This window comes from Boleophthalmus pectinirostris, unplaced genomic scaffold (assembly GCF_026225935.1).
Source record: "Boleophthalmus pectinirostris isolate CB_2022bp ecotype Guang Dong unplaced genomic scaffold, ASM2622593v1 HiC_scaffold_11, whole genome shotgun sequence".
Taxonomy (NCBI): Eukaryota; Metazoa; Chordata; class Actinopteri; order Gobiiformes; family Gobiidae; genus Boleophthalmus; species Boleophthalmus pectinirostris.
In genome coordinates this window covers 13,019,917-13,039,691 of record NW_026570994.1, presented here as the reverse complement: position 1 = coordinate 13,039,691, position 19,775 = coordinate 13,019,917, and the positions used below count along the sequence as shown (strand labels likewise).

General features: G+C 37.1%; 1 protein-coding gene across 2 annotated transcripts in view; it reads right to left on the bottom strand.

Moving 5' to 3' along the window:
- The window catches only part of slitrk6 (SLIT and NTRK-like family, member 6), a 340,866-nt gene that overhangs the window by 53,412 nt on the left and 267,679 nt on the right, over positions 1 to 19,775 (bottom strand). Inside the window, exons 1-3 of one of the 2 annotated variants that reach the window (XM_055166054.1) lie at positions 7,520 to 7,650; positions 7,154 to 7,214; positions 5,661 to 5,807 (exon numbers count right to left, since the gene is read on the bottom strand). The gene's annotated coding sequence lies outside the window, so the exon portion shown is untranslated. Of the gene's footprint in view, positions 1 to 5,660; positions 5,808 to 7,153; positions 7,215 to 7,519; positions 7,651 to 19,775 lie in introns of those variants that run through there. The other variant, XM_055166051.1, reaches the window with a different exon arrangement.

The window sequence follows — 19,775 nt, the reverse complement described above, 5'->3', positions numbered from 1 at the left end:
TCAGTTCTGGTTTAGTTCTGGTTTAGTCCTGTTTTAGTCCTAGTTCAGTCCTCTTTTAGTCCTCCTGGTTCTGTCCTGGAATCAGCCCTGGGTTAGTCCTGGGTTAGTCCTGGGTTAGACCTGGTTCAGTCTGTGGCGTGTGCAGCGCAAAATTCTGCCATCTCAAATAATGTTACTTCTGCTCAGTAAATAATCCCTGTGAAGTGATGACAGTCGAGTCGCGTCTGTTAATCCGTATTCGTATTGAGGAAAGAGTAACCGTTTTGTTTCATTTCAAGATGTAATTTTTCCATTTGCATTCTGATGGATGCTTCAGTTAGAATGCTTTTAATTTGTGTGTTTTATCAACGGCACAGGTGGGTAACGAGTGGAATGTTAACAGGTGATAAAATCACGAGTTTACGGGCGGGTACGGTGCTAAAATGCATGGCTGCGGGCGGGTGCGGGTCTCCAAAAACTGACCCGTGCAGGACTCTGATGTGCAGTTCTTTCATCAGCAGAATACATGCTCAGTGTGTTATGATAGCACTCTGAATGGGGAGTGACTTAGAATGGAGAACAGTGAAACTAAAACTGAAACTAATAAAAGTGAAACTAAACATGCTAATACGTTGTCTTCAGTGAATCTAGCATTTTCAAAACAATAAAAAGTAATATTGTGATCAAAATTTGTTACATGTTAGCAGTTAATACCCATAAAAGTAGAATACCCCCTCTTTAATGATATTTAATTGCACATTGCGATTAGATTTTTATGTTCAATAACTATAAACATGACTTTTAACATTCATTTAACAACAAAAACCTGAAAATTTATTAGTGCATGCAATTGAACACAAAATGTATTCCTCCAAAGTCCAAACTCTGCTTCGAACCAATTACTTTTACTGGCTGTAAACTTCTCTATTAAACCCCCCAACCTCATCATTGCCCATTTGAAATTATTACTCCTCGATATTATTACATTTTGATTGATTACACAGTCCTAGCGCAGACTTTAGCCATGTTAAAATGGATAAAATGTCAAACAGGGATCAAATTGGATGAGACCATTCAATTCCACTGTCTATATTGGCTTATGTGGCTGACTGAGTGAGTAGACAAAACAAAAAACTACGCACATGTGGCTCACTGGCTGCACTTCAGTCAGTATCTTGTAGGTAAGAGCCAACCGCCGGCTTCATATGAGTCTTGCAAACTCCTAAAGCTGTTGACGACAGGCTCCTTCATCACATTGCGGGGTCAGCTGCTTGTCTCCTGTTAGCTTACATAGCCCTGACAGCACAAAGAGGATTCCTTGTCAACACAGATCTAGACTTGTTAGAAGGTTTGATAAGTGAGTGTGAAGACTTTCCTGTTTGGTAAATTTCAGCGCAGGCAAGGTTATAGGTTCAATGCCTCTTCAAGAAATGTTCATAAGTATCAATATTAAAGAGGGTGTACCCAATTTGTTTCATGTAATAAGTTCAGTTCAATTCAAGTTTATTTATACAGCACATTTAAATCAACTTCAGCTGACCAAAGTGCTTCACATAAAAGTCAGCAAAACCAGAAGAAACAGTTACATAGACACAGATAAGAAAACTACAATACAAACACCAAGATGTCCTGACTAGCTTGTACTAAATGCCAGGGAGAAGAGGTGAGTCTTCGGTCTAGTCTTAAACGGCGTTACAGACTGAGAGGATCTGACAGGAAGAGGAAAGCTGTTCCACAGTCTGGGCACTGCCACAGAAAAGGCTGTCACCTCTTGTCTTGAGCCTAGTTTTGGGTACAACTAACAGGAGCTGGTCAGCAGATCTCAGGGGTCTGGGCGGAGTGTAGGGCTGCAGTAATTCCCTCAAACAGACTGGACCCATAGAGTGCGAAGATTTAAAAACAATAACATTTTAAATTGCATGAGTGAAAAATCCCTCAGTTGTCCATGTGGAATCCATGGCAAAAGGAGAAATTAAATTTGTCAACTGGACAAAAGCTCATCCAAGCTGCTTCTTCTTCCTTATATCTGCCTGAAGGGAGAAGCTAACAACAGCGAAACTACTCTGGAACTAACCCACCTACTTGTTTACAGTTTGAGTGCAGTTCAATAGGCCTAAATAACAAATTAACTAACAGCAAATGTAAACAAGTAGGTGTGTTAGTAAAGGATAAAATGATTCCGTTGTAGGGAGTATTATACCTCTGATAATGCACACTGAGATACCAAGGACTGAACTGGAAGTGAGTGTCCTTAATATACTACAGAGATCAAATTTCTCTAACAATAATGGACAAATCAAGTTCAAGATTGATAATATACCCCAACCCCATGAACGTAATAACAAAGCATGAGCTATATATAATTTTTTGTCCATGATACATCAAGATTTCCTTCATTCACTTGCTTTATTAAGGCTGTAAATAGCAAATAGTGTGGTGAATATAAAGTGTGACCATTGTTACTACCGTCTCCAGGTAGTAACAAGGTCTTAAGACTCACTTTTATTCTCTGGCTTTTAACACCGCGTGAGTTGTGTGGTCCTCTGTGTTTTTTATTTATTTTTATGTGTTTTTATTGGTTTTATTGATTTAATTTATTGATTGGTTTATTTATTTCTTTTCTATGATTTTGTACTTACTTTATTTTACTGGTTTTATTATTTTAAGACTAGTATTATTTTAGTAGTTTACTTTATCATTTTATTATTGTTGTTTTTTATTATGTATTTGTGCAGCACTTTGGAAACTGTTTGGTTGTGAAATGTGCTATAGAAATAAAGTGGATTGGATTGGATGTCTCTGTGCGGAGTGGGTGGGCTCACAACATCAGCCACAGAAACTGTAAATAAGTAGGTGTGTTAGTTACAGAGTAGTTCTCTTCAGGCAAATATTAGAAAGTATCCACCAGCATTTCGACCAGAACTGAAGAAGCAGCTTGGATGAGCTACGAAACATATTTGACCAAATACACTTTTCTCCAGTTGACAAATTGAATTTCTCCTTTTGCCATTTTAAATTGCACCCCATATAAGACAGGGAGCCATTGCAGGGTTCCCAACACCAGTGTAATGTGTTCTCATCTTTTACTATTATAATATTGTAAAATATATTGTTAAAAGAAGATCTCCAGGGTCAGTATGAAAGACCTGTCTGCTGTCTGCACCTAATTACAAGGTCGTTTTATTGTCTGTGAATCAGGAAGTAATGTTGTTAGCATGCTAGTTGTTGCTGGCATCATAATGGAGAAAAACTGCAGTGTGCTGGTGTCTGAAAGTTGTGAAAAACTCTTACAGACTCATTCCTGTGAACACTTCGGATGCTAGGAATGCGCCAAGAAAATGAAAAATCTATTTGGACAGCTCCAAACCTTTAAAAAATAAGACCGTAAAAATTTGGTAAAAAGAATGATACTTTAAATGTGCACTGTGTAACATTTCTGGTAGAGAGTTCGCCAAAGTATAACATTAAACGTTTCAATCTCTACAGAAATAAGCGGGAGATGCCATCAGGCCAATTTACAGGAAAGATCTGCGAAGAGGCGAGCCCCACAATGAGCAATAAAAACATCCATAACTGAATAAATTAATCTTATATACATTTATCATATTGTGGAACATTACAGGCAAAGCAATAGCATCTCCATGGCGATGTTTTAGACCCATACTTGTTGCTATTGACAACCAATGCAATGTAAATGCACTATAAGTCTACAGAAGTGACTTTGAATCCTCCTAATATAGTATTGCCTGTTGAAATACACATTGCTTGTATTACGATCTGTCTTTTGCACTATGCCACAAATATATGAAGGACTTTTTGAATACAAATGCAGGGTTAAAGACAGAATGAAATCGCTGAGGGCCAGTCATGTACTTTGTTGACACACACATGACCGAATAGAGCGCCTTATGCTATGATTTTTTATTGGGAGAATGGGGCTTATCTGCTCTCCTCAAGCTATAACATGCTCTACTTAAGCTCTCATTGACAAAGGCTTGTTTTTCCTCCGCACGGCTTACCCTATGGTTAGACCTGATTTATGGTTAGCATGACTGTGCCTCTGTGTAAATACAGCTATGAGAAAAAACACACAACGTGGAGGAGAAAATCAAGGCTTTTAACATAAAAAACGCTGTGGGTTATGAAGTTTCCACAGCATGGGCAACAGGAGGAATGGTGAGGTTGCTCTTTAATTTTAAAATGTCTTATTCCATAGGGTTAATTGAAAGAGTGTTGGTGTGATGTTGACAAAAAGGAATTTAATATGTGTAGCAATGGGCAAAGAAAGAAACTCAAACATAGCAAAAGTTACATTAAAATTGCCTGGGCCTTCAACTTGACATTTTAAAGGTCCTATATTACGCCAAATTGACTCTTTTAAGCTTTAAGCCATGTCAGAATGTCGTTACCTCGTCAAGGACATACCTGGAGTTGTGTGTTGTTTCATTCATGTTTGAGTACCGTATTTTTTGGACTATAAGTCACACTTTTTTTCATGGTTTGGGTGGTCCTGCGACTTACACTCCGATGCGACTTATATTTGAAAGTTTTCACACTGACAGCCTCGAGAGGGCGCTCTAGGCTTCTGTACTCCTGTACCACTGTCATGTTGGTTGCAGAAGAAATAGAAGAGAGCCGCAGTCCTGTCTCTATCATATCACTCAATCACACCATTACTTCTGTATCACTGACAGTTTAAAATGTAAATAAACAGAAAGACAACTAAAACCATCCTGTCGGGATTCAGAAAGGCCGGAATAATTCTAACTGGAACTGATGCTGAGTCTGACGACAGCTACACAGAAGAGGAAGCGACACTCTGTTCACCTTTGGAGGTCGCGGAGTTGCTCAGAAGTGACACCGAGGATGAAGAATTCAATAGATTTAGTGATTTGGAGTGAGATGGAGAGTTTGGTAAACTTGTTCTGTTCTGTTGTTTATGCTATAGTTATTTAAAGAACTGTTCAGATGTGACGTTAACAGCCTGTTGTTCTGTTTTATTGTTCTTACTATACTTGCCTTTCAAGATGAAATGTCAGTTCCTGGTCTCTGATTTTATAAAATAAATTTCCCCCAAAAAGTGCGACTTATATATGTCTTTTTCTTCTTCATTACACATTTTTGGGTGCAGCAATTTATACTCCGGAGCGACTTATAGTCCAGAAAATACTATTATTCTGTCTATAGCTCCAAAGCTCAAAATGCCCTGCTCCACCAATTCCCAGGGCTGAAATTATCCAAATTGTTCCACTGAAGGTGTAGAACTCAGTTTTTATATGCAGTTTATGTGTTAAACATTTGTAACACAATTCCAGGTACATTTTTGTGAAAACAACATTATAGCATAGATCAGAAAATATGAAATGGGCCCTTAAAAATGTGCAACTGAATAGTAGAAATTATTCCAGATTATTTAATTGTTTACTTTTACAATATTGTTTACCTCAATTCCATAGTGTGACATCTAAATATGGGCTAAGTAACACAAGCTACAAGTTAGATCTGTGATGAGGCAAGCCCACTCGTTGTAAGAATGCACGTTTTTCAAGCTATTTTTGAGCATTTCAAACATCACCGATGAAAGACTGTGAAACATTCTTAGCCAAAACAAGCAGATGATAGAACTCTTCTTACCTTCTCAGAGTCGATGTGTCCAATGTTGATGTTTCTTTTGTTCTTACCTTATACATGCCCACCGCAGACAGGGGTCAAAGGTCAGAGCAGATGCTAAGCCTGCGTGGTCTGAACATGGCGGCTGTCACATCTGATCTGCTCTCTCCCTCAGGGCTACACGCTTCAAGTGAGCGACCAACAGGTGCTGGGGCTACCTGAAAATAAAGTGAGAAGATAGTGAGGCAGTAGAAAATGCACACAGATACTGACTATTTTTACTGTAAAATAAGTACGACGCAATGAACTGAAGTAGACACATAAAATAGCGTTATTGGAGAAGATGTATCGTGGAAGAGAAAGATTGTTTTTCAGGTTTGGAAATGACACTAGAGTAGATTGTATTTGCCAGTAACTCAGGGCAAATGAATGCACTAATGAAAAAATAAATGAGTGTGTAATTTAATAAAACAGGTCCCGGTGTGGTTACTGTGCCAATTTCAAGGAGCACAAGAAGTAGCTTTGTAGTAGTGGTAATCAAAAATTAAATTATTTTTTAATCACAAGGGACCAGGTAGAGTGCACTTCCTCTGATATGAAGGTTGGCGATTCAATTCTTCCTTTCAACATAAATATCACTGGCAGAGGAGTAAGATTCAATGGCCCAAGTGCGATTTCCGCTCCAGCAGATGAACGCTGATGTTGCGTCCTTGGGCAAGACACTTAACTCCAATTTTTCCAGCATGGATGTGAGTGGTTCCTTGATGAAAAGTGTTTTGAAGAGTGCCTTGAAAGTAGAAAAGCACTATTTGAATGGGACTATTTCCAATAATAGTGCACTAAAGTATACTTGGAGTTGTATTTTGAAGTTTTGTATGGTACTAGAAAAGTTGGCAGCAAGTATTTGTGGTCATAGATGTTGCCATAGACAGCTGTACCTTCCTTTGCTTTAATACACAGGTACTTTTACTTCAGTGATGTTAATGTGTTATGTCCCTTATTACGGGTTGAAGTAACCATATATAACTGTACCTTCCTCTACATTAATCCAACCCAACTTTATTTGTGTAGCACATTTTTCCAACACAAAGTCTCCAAATAAAATAAAACATAAATAAATAAGAAAGCCAGTAAAATAAATAAATAAATAAATAAATCAGAAAAATAAATAAATAAATACACACAAATAAAAATAATAAAAATACAAATAAAAAATAAAATAATAAAATACAAATAAAATAAAAAAAATAAAAAAAAATAATAATCATAACAAATACAAATTAATATAATAATAATAATAAATAATAAAAAATACAAATAAATAATAATAATACAAGTGGTGGTGGTGGTGGTGGTGATGATGATAAAAATGTAGAAAAATAGCATGTAGAAAAATAGCAAATAAAAAAAACAGGACCACACAATTCTAATGCCGTTTTAAAAGCCACTGAGCAAAAGTGTGTTTTTAAATGATACTTAAAAGAATTGACTGAAGGAGCGGCTTTAATGTGAAGGGGCAGAGCGTTTCAAAGTTTGGGACCAACCACAGAAAAGGCTCGCTCACCACGGCTTTTGAGTCTCATCTTTGGGACGACAAGTTGGAGCTGGCCTTCAGACCTCAGAACCTGCAAAGGAGTGAAGGGGACAAAGAGGTCTGAAATTTACGTTGGGGCCAGTCCAAGAAGTGCTTTAAAAACTAACAATAACATTTTAAATCAAGCTCTAAAATGAATGGGGAGCCAGTGCAAAGAGGATAAAATAGGTGTAATGTGTTCTCTATGACGTGTGCTGGTTAAAAGGCATGCTGCAGCAATTTTGGAGTAACTGTGTAAGCATGTAGAGATAAAAGCCTCGATCACCCACTCCAAATCACTAAAAGATTACACAAAAACCGCATTGTGATACCATTACTTGAGTTTTTCTTCCTCACCTCACAAAAGTTTGGTCCAAAGTTATATTTTCCTGCATGAGCTCATAAAATAGATGACAATTCTTCTCCTAACACCTAATTATACTACAAAACATGCAAACTTAGCAAATGTACAAGACAAGCAATTAAACGTATTTGGGTAGAACGTAAGATCCACCGTGACACTGTGTAAGTCACGCTGCAGGTACCAGTGTGACATGGGAATCTCAAAGGCTTTTTCTAAGGCCTTAATTAAGCACATCTGTCTGGGGTCATGCAAGAGCTCATGGGAAATGTAGTATAATGAAGTTGTAGAAGTTGTTTTGTGATACTTAAAAAAATGTATAAAGAATAAAGCAGAGTCTGAGTGTAACACAAAGTTTCTGTTAGTTTTCGTGCGTAGCGTTTTTAAATTCCACTTTTTTTTTTTTTTCATCAAATCTTTCTGGAAATTTTCTGCAGTTACGTTGAGCCACACATGTTCTGGTAAAAGATCAGACATCACTAACATCTGGCCTTAACTACCATAAGAATGTACTGAAAAGATTTGCAGAATTTGGTTCACAAACTTTTGAAAAATACAAATATACAGTAGGGCTGGGTATCATTAACAGGTTGCCGATATGTACCTCGATACATAGGCCACGATACGATAAATATCTCAATACAGCGGGCTTTCGGTTCAATACGATACATTTCAAAACAATTCGATACGGCTCAATAAAAATAAATGGCTAAATCATGGCTGTGATTCTAAAAGTCTTTGTTAAACCACTTCTTGTACAAAGTGAATATGAAACACAAACATTTTAATCCTCAAAAGAGTCAAAATGTCAACTGTGTCGCATAAACAAGCTTCCTTCCTCTAAACAAGCAACAAAACTGTAGCTCTGTAACAAAATAATTTGGTAAAAAACACCAAAAAATACTCTTGGCGATATATCGATACAGCAGCCCATGATATTGATACTGTACCATTACATTAAATGACACGATATATCGATATTTCAATATTTTTGCACATCCTTAATATACAGTACATGCAGTGGTTTTTCAAAGTACATTTTGAAGTTCTGATCATCCAGTTCTGTAGCAAAACACAGTGTCTCAAAAACTCTTGTGTCCAGTTGAGAGAATTCAACTTTCTTTTGCAATAGAGTAGCAATACCAGTTCTCAAACAGTGGCAATACATCAGTTTCATATGTGTTATATCAAGTTGTCTTTTCAAAAAATGTACCTTTGCGCGTCTTTAAAACAACGCTACCTAACTTTCTGGACTTCACACATCGTCCTGCATTATCCCTTGAAAACAGAAAGTTAAAACCACACTTTAATCTCACACTGTGGAAGATTATAAACTAAATTAACAACATGGAGACGAGCAGAAAGAGGCCATACAAATAAATAAAGTTTGAGCTTTCAACTATTAGAGAATTAAGATAACACGTTCTCTCAACTTATTGTTAATTCACTGAAACTAAAAATGAACAGTGATAGAGCTGAACTGAAAGGCTTTTATTAATTGATTTATTTTTTAAATTTCAAGTTTGTGCCAAGACAGAAACAATAATCATACACATACTAAACATACAGGAGTGGAAAGAAGAAAACAATTTATAATAACCCAACCCTGTATGCACTGACTTGACTTTTAGCAGGTTAAAAGGTTCAGTGAATTCATAATTTAATTGCAAGTTCTGTTAACAATATGCTTGCAAAGTTGGGTTTTTTCCTGTGCATTCAAGCGAAATAAGAATTAAGTTTGTGGCGATGCAAGCCCGCTCACAGCAAGGACACATGTTTTCAAAGTTTTTCAGTAAATGAAATAAAACCAGAGATAAGAAAAAGAAAACATCCTATCATTTACTCTATTTTTTGTGGTTGAGCTTTAATAATAGTAGCACCCGAAATGACACTTTCTGGTCCATTTACTCCGCCGTACACTACTCCAACTTCTCCTTTGTTAGAAGAGCCAGGTCATCCTCAAACCACAGCACTGCCCCTCTGAACATGATCTGTCTGACACACAAGTGCAACAAAAGCGCCAGCAGCCCACTGTCCTTGAAGTATTGTACCTTATCCTACATAGGCATTACTCACTCCATTGATCTATTATTGAACAGAAATCTTATTAACAAGCTTGGGCCATTTGTCATACCGAGTGCCCTTCCCCGTGGCACAAACTTCAGGTGAGTCAATGCTGAGAGATAACCTTGTATTTCAATGTACTATGAGCACCTGTGCCCCTCCCCCCCCCTCCCCCTCCCGCCCCCTCCCTTTGAGATATCTGATACAACTATACCCCCCTCCCCTCCCCTTCACCCACGTCGCCAAAAAGGCCAATATCCGGTTTATTGTCCTTCCGGGACCAGTTTTAATTAAAATCTAGCGCTGTCTTTTGTGTTGCTGACAATGCAGGCTGTGCTATTGTGAGAGGGGAGAGGAGGCCAGGCTTTGTGTGGGCACTTGCTTTATTGACTGGAGATAGGAGGGTCCAGGTAACGCGCTAACCCGTGTGACCACAAGGAGGTGTTACACCACGCGGGGGTCAAATGTAGTGCTGTGTACATGACTTTGTACGCATTTATTTATTTATTTATTTATTATTATTATTATTATTATTATTATTATTATTATTATTATTATTAATAATAATAAATAATAATTTTTTTTTTTTTAAGGTGCACTATGTTACTGTGACTGAAATGTTCCACAATGCACCTTTATTGAGTGAAAAAAATAAAATAAAATCCACCAGCTTGGAGAATGCAAAACGGACTCCGATTTAGTGTTTACTCCAGTTTAACTTAAAAGCACATACATACTTAAATAATAAACATAAAATAAAAATGACAACAAATAAGCATACTAATGAAATAAAAATGAAAATGGCTTAAAAGTTTTGGACTCCAATGCCATATCCCTACAAATTCTCAAAATACTGTTCATTATAACAAAATATTGTCCAATATATATCATTTTTTCCAGTACACATCCAAGGCAACAGTTCCTTTTTGTGTCTTAAAACCATCTTAGTCTTAAAAAAAAAAAAAAAAACATCTTATAGCTTCGCCCTCTGTACATTTGCTCTATACAAAGTTGTAAACAGCTATTTTAGACAACAGTTTGTGCATAGCTGCTGCAGATTGGCCTCTGGAGACACATCGCCTTATGTCTCTATGGTTTGGTAGGTTTCTTTTGCTAAAGGAGCAAGCCACTGTGCAAGCAGAGCATCTGTTTAGAGTTGTTTATGGGGAAGAATTCAGGTCCCTACAACTAGTTCACATTTTGAGTCATTTGTCCTAAAAATATAGCTTAAATATTGTAATTGTTCTCTAAATATTATCCATAACAAATTTGCAAGGTTAAATCAAAGCTAAAATCACCTAATATAAAGTCTGTTCTATTATTAACTCACAGTCTGAACACTTTCTATATTCTGAATAGTTAGGTTTGGCTGTCCTCTACTGGCCGTTTGACAAAATGACAGTTACTGGTGTTCTCTGTCACTGTAAATAAAACGACCAGCAAACAACATTTAACAAGTTGTGTACATGTCTGGGTTTGATTTTAAATTTTAATACTTAGCAAAAACTATAAACTATACAAGTTTAATTGAATTTTGTTATATCTAAAGTGGATATGCCTTTTCTTCTGAGTTTTGCATTTCTACCTGGAGATTGTGTTAAAAATACACCTGCACCAAGTGAGACATTTCTGGATGGACACCTGCTTCTCCGTGACTCAGTTCAGCACCCACACACAGACACTGGGGCTAAATTATCCTCCATGCTGCTAGCCGAGCCCAAGAATGACAAGCACACTCAAATGAACAGGGTTGCATAGGTGAAAATTTGGTTAATAGTCACTTCATTGTTGAGCAAGAACAGTCATTCATTCTTCTTCAATGTAGTGCGACAAAAGATCGGTTGGGGTTTTTGAGGGAAAGATAATTGGCCAGTACAAGCGAATAAAATTACAAAATTATTACAAAAAGCAATGATAGAAAACTCCACAAGATTCAATCATTGTAAGTAATCTATAATAATCATTCATTTGATTTATATAGCGCTTTGTGGATGCTCAGTGGTGCTTAATATTGCATTACTGGATCACTGCGAACCTGCTGCTGCTGCTTTCTCAATATGCATCATCAACTACTGCCAATCACTCATTAACGCTACATTCATGCATGCTAAGGAGGTGACATGTCTTGCCCAAGGACACGGCAATAGTGTGCATGGCTGCCCATGAGATCAAACTACTGACGTTATAACACTCATTAACTCTGACATATTTAGCTGCGGCAGAAAGATAAGTATTCAGTCTCACACGTCACATACAGATAATTATTTACACCAGGACTTCATGATATTAAAAAAAAAAAAAAAAAGTGATATTTGAGAACTGTTTGTTATATTTTAATGTATATTTTTAAATGTTATTATTTTTTTCCTGTTCATAGACAATATAAAAAAGTGGACTAAGGGAGAGTGTTGGTCTCCAGTCAAATGAAGCTCACCGAGGCTTGCAGTTAAAGGAGCGAATTCGGGTTCCAATTCTGTATTAGGCATAGGACTTGATTTACGGACAAATCTGAGAAATAAAAACTGCAGGATCATGTCGAGCACGTTAATCCGGACATTTTAAGACCAAAATGACGAGCCTCTGACCACAGCATTTATTTTATTTTATTTTATTTGTTTATTTATCAGGGACAATGCATATAAAAAACATTGAACTACACAAAGAAGTTGGGGTAGGACATAGGTTTTTAACTTACTCCTTTTGAGCACCAGGTCCCAAATATGTACATGTACATATCCTTGTTTTTGTTTAGATTTTTGTCAGTGCTGTTGACTTCGTTTTACTTTGCTCAAATAAATAATAATAATAATAAAGTTGCTCATTTCCACCTCTCAGTCTCAGGTTGATGTCATAAATGTTGCACATGTCAATAAAATATAATGCAATCATCCAGTTAGTTACAGAGAGAGAAGCAAAGGGAATTAGAAACGGAGTAGATGGAGCCGGAAGCACAAACCAATGCTTAAGATTTTAAAACTTACATCAAGTTATTCATCTTGTTAATATCTACTTTCTAGTTCTGAGACTTCTTAATTCTAGTCTAGAGGTAGTTTATTTGAAGATAACTTGTCAAGTAAAATTGTCTTGCAGCATGGACAGATAATTTCACTATTTTTAAATCATTTTCTGGTAGATTTAAGCGTTTATATCTTACATTCTGTCCAAGCTTTTTTGCAGTGTATTTGGAAAAAAATAAGAGACTAAACCAAGGCCAGCTCAGGACTTCATGCCTTCATTAATAAAATCTGAAAAAAAAAAGCAATTACCTGCAACAAAGGTAAAAATAATCTCACCGTTTCTATATAATGAAGTGCTACATATGTATTTTTTGGCTAGCTATAATATAAGTACTTAATTAATACACACTGATTAAGACAGACGTTATCAGCTCTAGTCTGATTCTGATTCCTCACCTTTTGTCTTTGCCAATGTTATGCATTGTCACTTCACATTTTCGCTATTACGCTTTAGCTGTCACTCAAAATAACACATCCAGTGCTTTCTCTTAAGTGTTACAAATACAAAAGGAGTGAAAGGAGCGAGTGGAGGGGGATTATAGAGCGTCTCTGTGTGCCCGCTCTGGGGAGGATTTGTCCAGAGGTGCGCAGCTCGAAAAGCCAAAGTTAAGCCTTCGCCAACTAAAGGTCGCTCCCCAAACAGAATGAGTATTTAGACGGGATGAGCGGGGACCAGGGGCAAAGAGGTGAAGTGAAAGTGTCTATTGATGTGAGCGTGTGCGCATTTGTAAGGCTGAAAAGGCTACAGCTTAATGGCAATTAGAACATGGTAAATGGGACAAACGTGGGCCTTGTCAAATAATGGGTGTCTATTGTGGTTTAAATGGGCGATCTATAAAGGAGTTTGGGTGAGAAATAACAACATTGTGTCTGGTCTTGTTTGTCCTGTAAGGCTGATTTCCTCCATTCAATATCAGGTAATAGTGTCTCTGCAATACAAAACTAACTGCGTAAAATAAATATATAAAGAAATAAAAATAAATAAATTAATTAATAAATAAAATAAATGCATACAAATTAAAATTGAATAAAATAACATGAAATATATTAAAATAAAGTAAAGAATTCAACTGCAAAAATAGATATGATAAATAGCTTTGAAAAATTGTATTATAAATATGGACATAATATTTACTGTATTTTATCAAGGAGGGGTTGTAAAATACATTTGGCATTTCAAAATATTGATATAATATATTTGCTGTGGAAACCCTGAAGTGTGAGTCATATCTTTTTACGTAACTTGATGTCGAAAAAATACAATTTTATATTATATTATATATCTTAAAGGGAAAAAAAATCATTCATTTGCGAAGCCCGGTGAGTTTTTGGAATACAGACAAAGGTTTATTCTTGTTGTTAGCTACGGCCTGCCCTGGCTGCAGACCAACAGCCTCTCCTCCAGCAGTATGTCCCTCTCACATTAGTCCCTCTTCCATCTCACCCCAGAGCATCTCCCTCTGAGCATCCCCTCCGAGTACCTCCGAGATATCACTGCCCCGAGTCTCCTGTCCCCTAGAGCATCTCCGCTCTGTGTCCCTGCCCCAGAGCATTTGGGCTATGAGTATTTATACAGAAATACAAGGGCGACCTGTTGCACAGACTTAACATACATTTGAGGACAGGTAGTACAACAAACAAAGGGCCTCTTGAGAAAGGAGACAGTTGTGTCTGATGAGCCTTTACACATGTTAATGACTGGTCTGGTCTAAGATAAAAATCACATTCATTTACACAAAGACAGATTAAGAGAAATCTTTCCACAATATACATTTCCATCACATAACTTCTCCTGTTAAGGATACACCACTGTACATTGCCATGGAGATATCATTGCTTTTCCACCATATGACATTGAATGTATCTATCTTGCCTTGAATCAGTTGCAGGCGTTTTCAGTCTCTAGTTACTTTACGCAGATTCGCCTATCCACAGATTTGACCTGTAACTTGACCTGGGGGTGTGGTAGTGTCCATCACGGACAGTGCTGGGGAGTAAAGGATTACATTTACCAGTGTTACGTAATCAGAGTACAAATTATGAGTAACTGTATTCAATGTATTACAATTACTGTTTCAGTGAGTGGTGATTGGATTACAGTTACTTTGCTGAAATAAATGTATTACATGGCAGTATTTTCCTTTTGAGCTAAACCAGGACTAAAACCAGGACTAAACCAGGACTAAACAAGGACTAAAATTATGTCCACTCTACTGTTAGGTATCATATTGTTTAGACCTGGTTAAGGCAGCAGTGATCTCATATAGAAAGCATTTCTCTATCAGTAATATATTAAATACGGCTAAGGAAAGACTGGGCTTTTTATTGTCTTTAAGCAGACAAAACTTTTTATGTTAAGATATCCTAGTCTTTGCTACTCTACAGCAAACAAATGCCTGTTTATGGAGACTCAACATCCAATTTGAAGAGAACAAACAAAAATGTTCAGGATGTGGTTGCTACATTCATGTCGTTTCAAAAAGCATGGCAGTATTAAGTAATCCAAAGTATTCAGATTATGTTACTCACTTTAAGTAATTTAATGGATTACGTTACAAACTACATTTTGGGGTATGTAATCTGTAATCTGTAGGGAATACATTTTAAAAGTAACCTTCCCAACGCTGATCACAGATATCACTCCCAGCAGCATCACTGGACAGGAGAGCTCTTTTGGGAACAGTTATGTATGTATCTATGTAACGTACCTTTATGATAGGTGTTTCCATGACATTATCTTATTCGAGTTGGAACCCCGAAACATTTTTCAAGACATGGTGTTCAATTATTTCATTACAAATCCCTAAGTGCACTCTTCAAGCTCTGCAGCATCTTCTCTTGCATACATAACACAGTGAAGTTCAACATTGTATTCATCATGTGCAGTAGGGATCCTTTTTTATGCATTTTAATTATATCTCTATTAAAATCACACATTATCACACTTGCCGCACAGACCTTCTACCATGTCTCCTACCCCCTGGATCCTAACAGCCGGCCTTGTTTAGCACTGGGGGACGAGGTCATCGGAGTGATAATCAAATCGTCTCATTAAGGATAATTAAACGCATTTATTACACACACGCACGCAAACACACACGTGCGCAGAAGCAGTACACACAGTATCCTAACATGTGGATATCAAGCTATTTCAAACAACATCCAATTAGCCTAGCAAGCCGAGCCTAATGTAACAAGCCTGGAGGAAGGGTCAGAACATGGGCCAGTACCAGTCAAAAGAGTGACACATATCTTTTTGTATTAACATGTTTACTCTGAGCCATGTTCAGTAATGAGGCTCCGCTAAGACACGAACTGACATCAAAACAGAACGTACTGGACCGCATTCACAAGTTAAACTGATAGGAGCCTGTAGTAAAGTATTAAAACTTTTATGAAACTTTATAAACAGGAAGAAGGATAAAAAAAGATGAACTGTGGGAGACGCTGGAGGTAGGAGCAGCTTTCAAACTAATGCAGATGATGTAAGAAGTTTACATCGAACTTAAATGGCTGTGCTTTGAACAGGGCAACTTTCCTAAACATGTTATTAAAAGAACTGTAATGAAAGTCGTGCTGTGTAACTTTTCTGAAGGAGGTTACGCGGGTTGCTTGTCTCCATGGAGATTATATTGCTTTGCGTATATATGTTTTATATATAGGGAAAGCAATATAGCTCCTCTGCCCCCTGTCACTTGAACTGGCCCTATCAGGCAATCCTCAGAAGTTCATGGCTTATTATTTTAAATTAGTTTTGGGCAAATAATAACACATCTTTATCTTGTATTTTGTTGATTTTTTTCAATTTAAAAATGCTATTTATATGATGTAGCATATCCATCTGAATGAAGACTGACACTTGAACTGGCGATTTTTCGATTTAATGGCAATAAATCCTCCAATCTGCAGTAAAAGCTAAAAGGAATACAAAATACAGTGTGTAAATACGTATACACAAAGCTCAATGCAAGTTTGATTATTATTTACATTCACCTTAACAACATCAATCAACAACGATAACAGCTAGAGACAGAAAATATCCAAAAATATATATGCTCCGTATAACGTTTTTCTGTTCTCGTTGTCAAGATAATTAAACATTTTTACACTAATTGGAAATAAACCCTTCAAAATAAAAGCGCTAAAGGTAAACATGTAAGTTAATGGTCAACAACAGAAAATAGAGTGCAATATAAAAAATAATAATAAAAAATGTCACAAGAGATTTTAATCAAGACAAATTATACTATAGGTTATTACATAGGAAGTATTTATATTTTATTTATTATAGGACGTATTTACATTTGCCGCCAAATTTTCGTCACCTGACAAGCTCGAGATCAAACAGTGACAGTCAAGGCACGCGCAGAGTTCTGTAGTGCGGTTAAGGACACTAAAATGTTGAGTGTTAAAGTACGAAAAGTTGACAGAGGGTGCTGAGTTTTCAAAGAACAGTGGACAATCGATTTTTTATTTCTTTTTTTGTTCAGTGTAAGGACCGTGTGGCGATTTTCAAAGAAGATAATCTGCGTCGTCAGGGTTGCACAATTCTGGCCCCCCACCACAGTCAGGAGCGGTAATGTGGCTCCCAGAGAAAAGACAACGAAAAAAACCATCATCATTACATCATTACAATAAGCATACCTTACTTTTAATCAAATTCTGTCTTTATTGCTCAAAAATGCATTGAAAAACATGCACTCATAACACTGTCGCTGCACAGATCTGACCAGTAATGTGACCTGGTGATTTCACAAATTTGTTTCTATGGCAATATATATATATTTTTTTTTCCACAATATGTGTGTATCTGTTCTTCTATTCAAAAATGTATTCAATTTTGAAGGTAGTACATGATCAATAGATAAAGTACATTTCCCTGATTTCTCTCTATATATTTACGTAACATAATGGTGTGAGTGCAGCTATGGTCACCTAGTATTACGATGTGATATTTATAGTTTTGCATTCAGACTGAGGTGAAGCGAGGACATGAAAATGCATATATGCAGAAAGCAAATGAAAAGTGGAGGAGTGAGAGCCCACGCGCAGTAGTCTCATACAGTGTTTGTTCAATGACAAATGCATTTTAAATATTACAATTTACCAAGGTCAACACAGTATTCACCCGCTTTTGTTTGTATTTCTGATGTTCTGTCTGGATAAAAATGATTCAACAAAAGAGTGGATTAAAATGAAATAAGAACAGAATCCAAATTGAATATGCAGTATACACTTAAAGCCGCACTGTGTATCTTTTTGTGGAGTGTACGCCGTCTGCTTGTCTCCATGGAGATGTGTACGCTTTGCTGGGAATATTCCACAGCATGTCATTAAACCGGGCCAAGTTACAAGTTAAATTTGCGGAGTTGCGATCCAGCTCGTTGCAAGAATCCATGTTTTTTCAAAGTATTATTGAATACTACAACACTTGTCACTGAATACAATCAAATAGATACGTTTAATGCCATACTGTGGAATATTCCAGGCATAGCAATACATCATCATGGGGACAAGCAGATAGTGGACCCTATAGCTGGAAAGTTACTTAGTCTAGGGGTGAGTGAAGTAAGTTGGAGCAAGAATTTCAACGATATGTCGATGTGTAAAGACCAAAAAACAATAAATCGTGTATGAACTATCTGAAATCAACCTTTCTGATAATGTAATATAATCTAAACCTGATCAAACTTGAATTTAAATACATTTTTTGATACCACGTTTAACCACATGAGGGCAGTGGTGTCTCTCAGTCTCTCACTGCACTGCATTAGTCAATCAGAGTCCACCGGGGTGAGGAGCCTATTCTGTCCTGCTTTCTCGTATATAAATAGTCCCTCAAGGTGAATACACTATACATTATGTGTCATTACCAGTTGAGAGCATGTATCAAGCCCATTACACTTTCGCTTTCATTTTCTTGTCAATAAATTATGTATTTTTTGCGTGCTAAGGGGGGCATCGAGTACTTAATGGCGTCCTGCTTAACTGGTTAATACACGGTCACCTGTTTTTCCCGTGTATCTGAACAAAACTGGTCTTGTTCTTGTACAGATATATTGCATAAGCAGCTCCTGAGGTCAGAAGAAGTCCTTTTTTTGATTGATAAATATGAAGAGTGTGTGGTTAGCATGCTAGTTGTCGTTAGATTTACTGTGATGGCAAAACTCCACTCTCTACATCGTTGGAAATTGTAAAAAGCAGTTTTAAACATATAGAAGTGAGTAATAAGGATGCTCAGAATGCATAAGGTAAGTGAGGACTATCTTGGGGCCTGTTTACATGAGAACACTTGCGGGTAAAAATGACAAAATATTTTATCGGAAGTGCCTTTTGTTTAGACGGTGACGGCGTTTTTGGAGCTTAAAAACGCAAAAATCTGAAACCACCCTCAAGAGTCGAAAAGTTGAATATGCTTCGTCGTAGCGTTTCCTTCTACACTGCCCAAGACGTAAAACTCCGGTCAGATCTGCTCATATTGCGTACGTGTTTATGTCATGTACATCACCACCTAGCCGCCTGGCATTCATACCCAATCGAATTCCACACACTTTTGCGTCACTGTATGCACGCAGATTTCCTCCCGAAAAGCCGTCACTTCTGTTCAGACCGTCATCATATAAATGTAGCCTTACTAACCGTTTATGGAAAATGGTCACATTTTTTCTATAGAGCTTTTCCACCTTCAAGGCACTCCAAAGCGCTTTACAACAAGGAACCACTCACCCATTCATACACCAGTGTACGCAGACACTGGGGGCGAGGTGGGTTAAGTGTCTTGCCCAAGGACACAATGACAGCATTCATCTGTGGGAGCTGGAATGGATCTGACCGCTCAACCAATGATGTTTTTTATGTCAAGAGCGGGATTCGAACCACCAACTGATCTACTGCTGCCCCATCATTTAAAATGAAGTAATTCTGTTTTTCACTTTTTTTTTTTTTTGGTAAGTTTGGAATTTTTGTGCTGTGCAACTTTAGTGGGAGATAGAGGGTCCATCACCAGTTTATATATATTCAGATGTTATTGCTTTGGGCTGAAAAATATTTATAGTGACATGACTAGGCCAAGTTGCAGGCTAGATATGTGAAGTGGCGACTCCAGTAACATTACAATTGTGTGTTTTCAATGTATTTTTTCCCCGATTAAAACACTCGTAATTAAATAAAT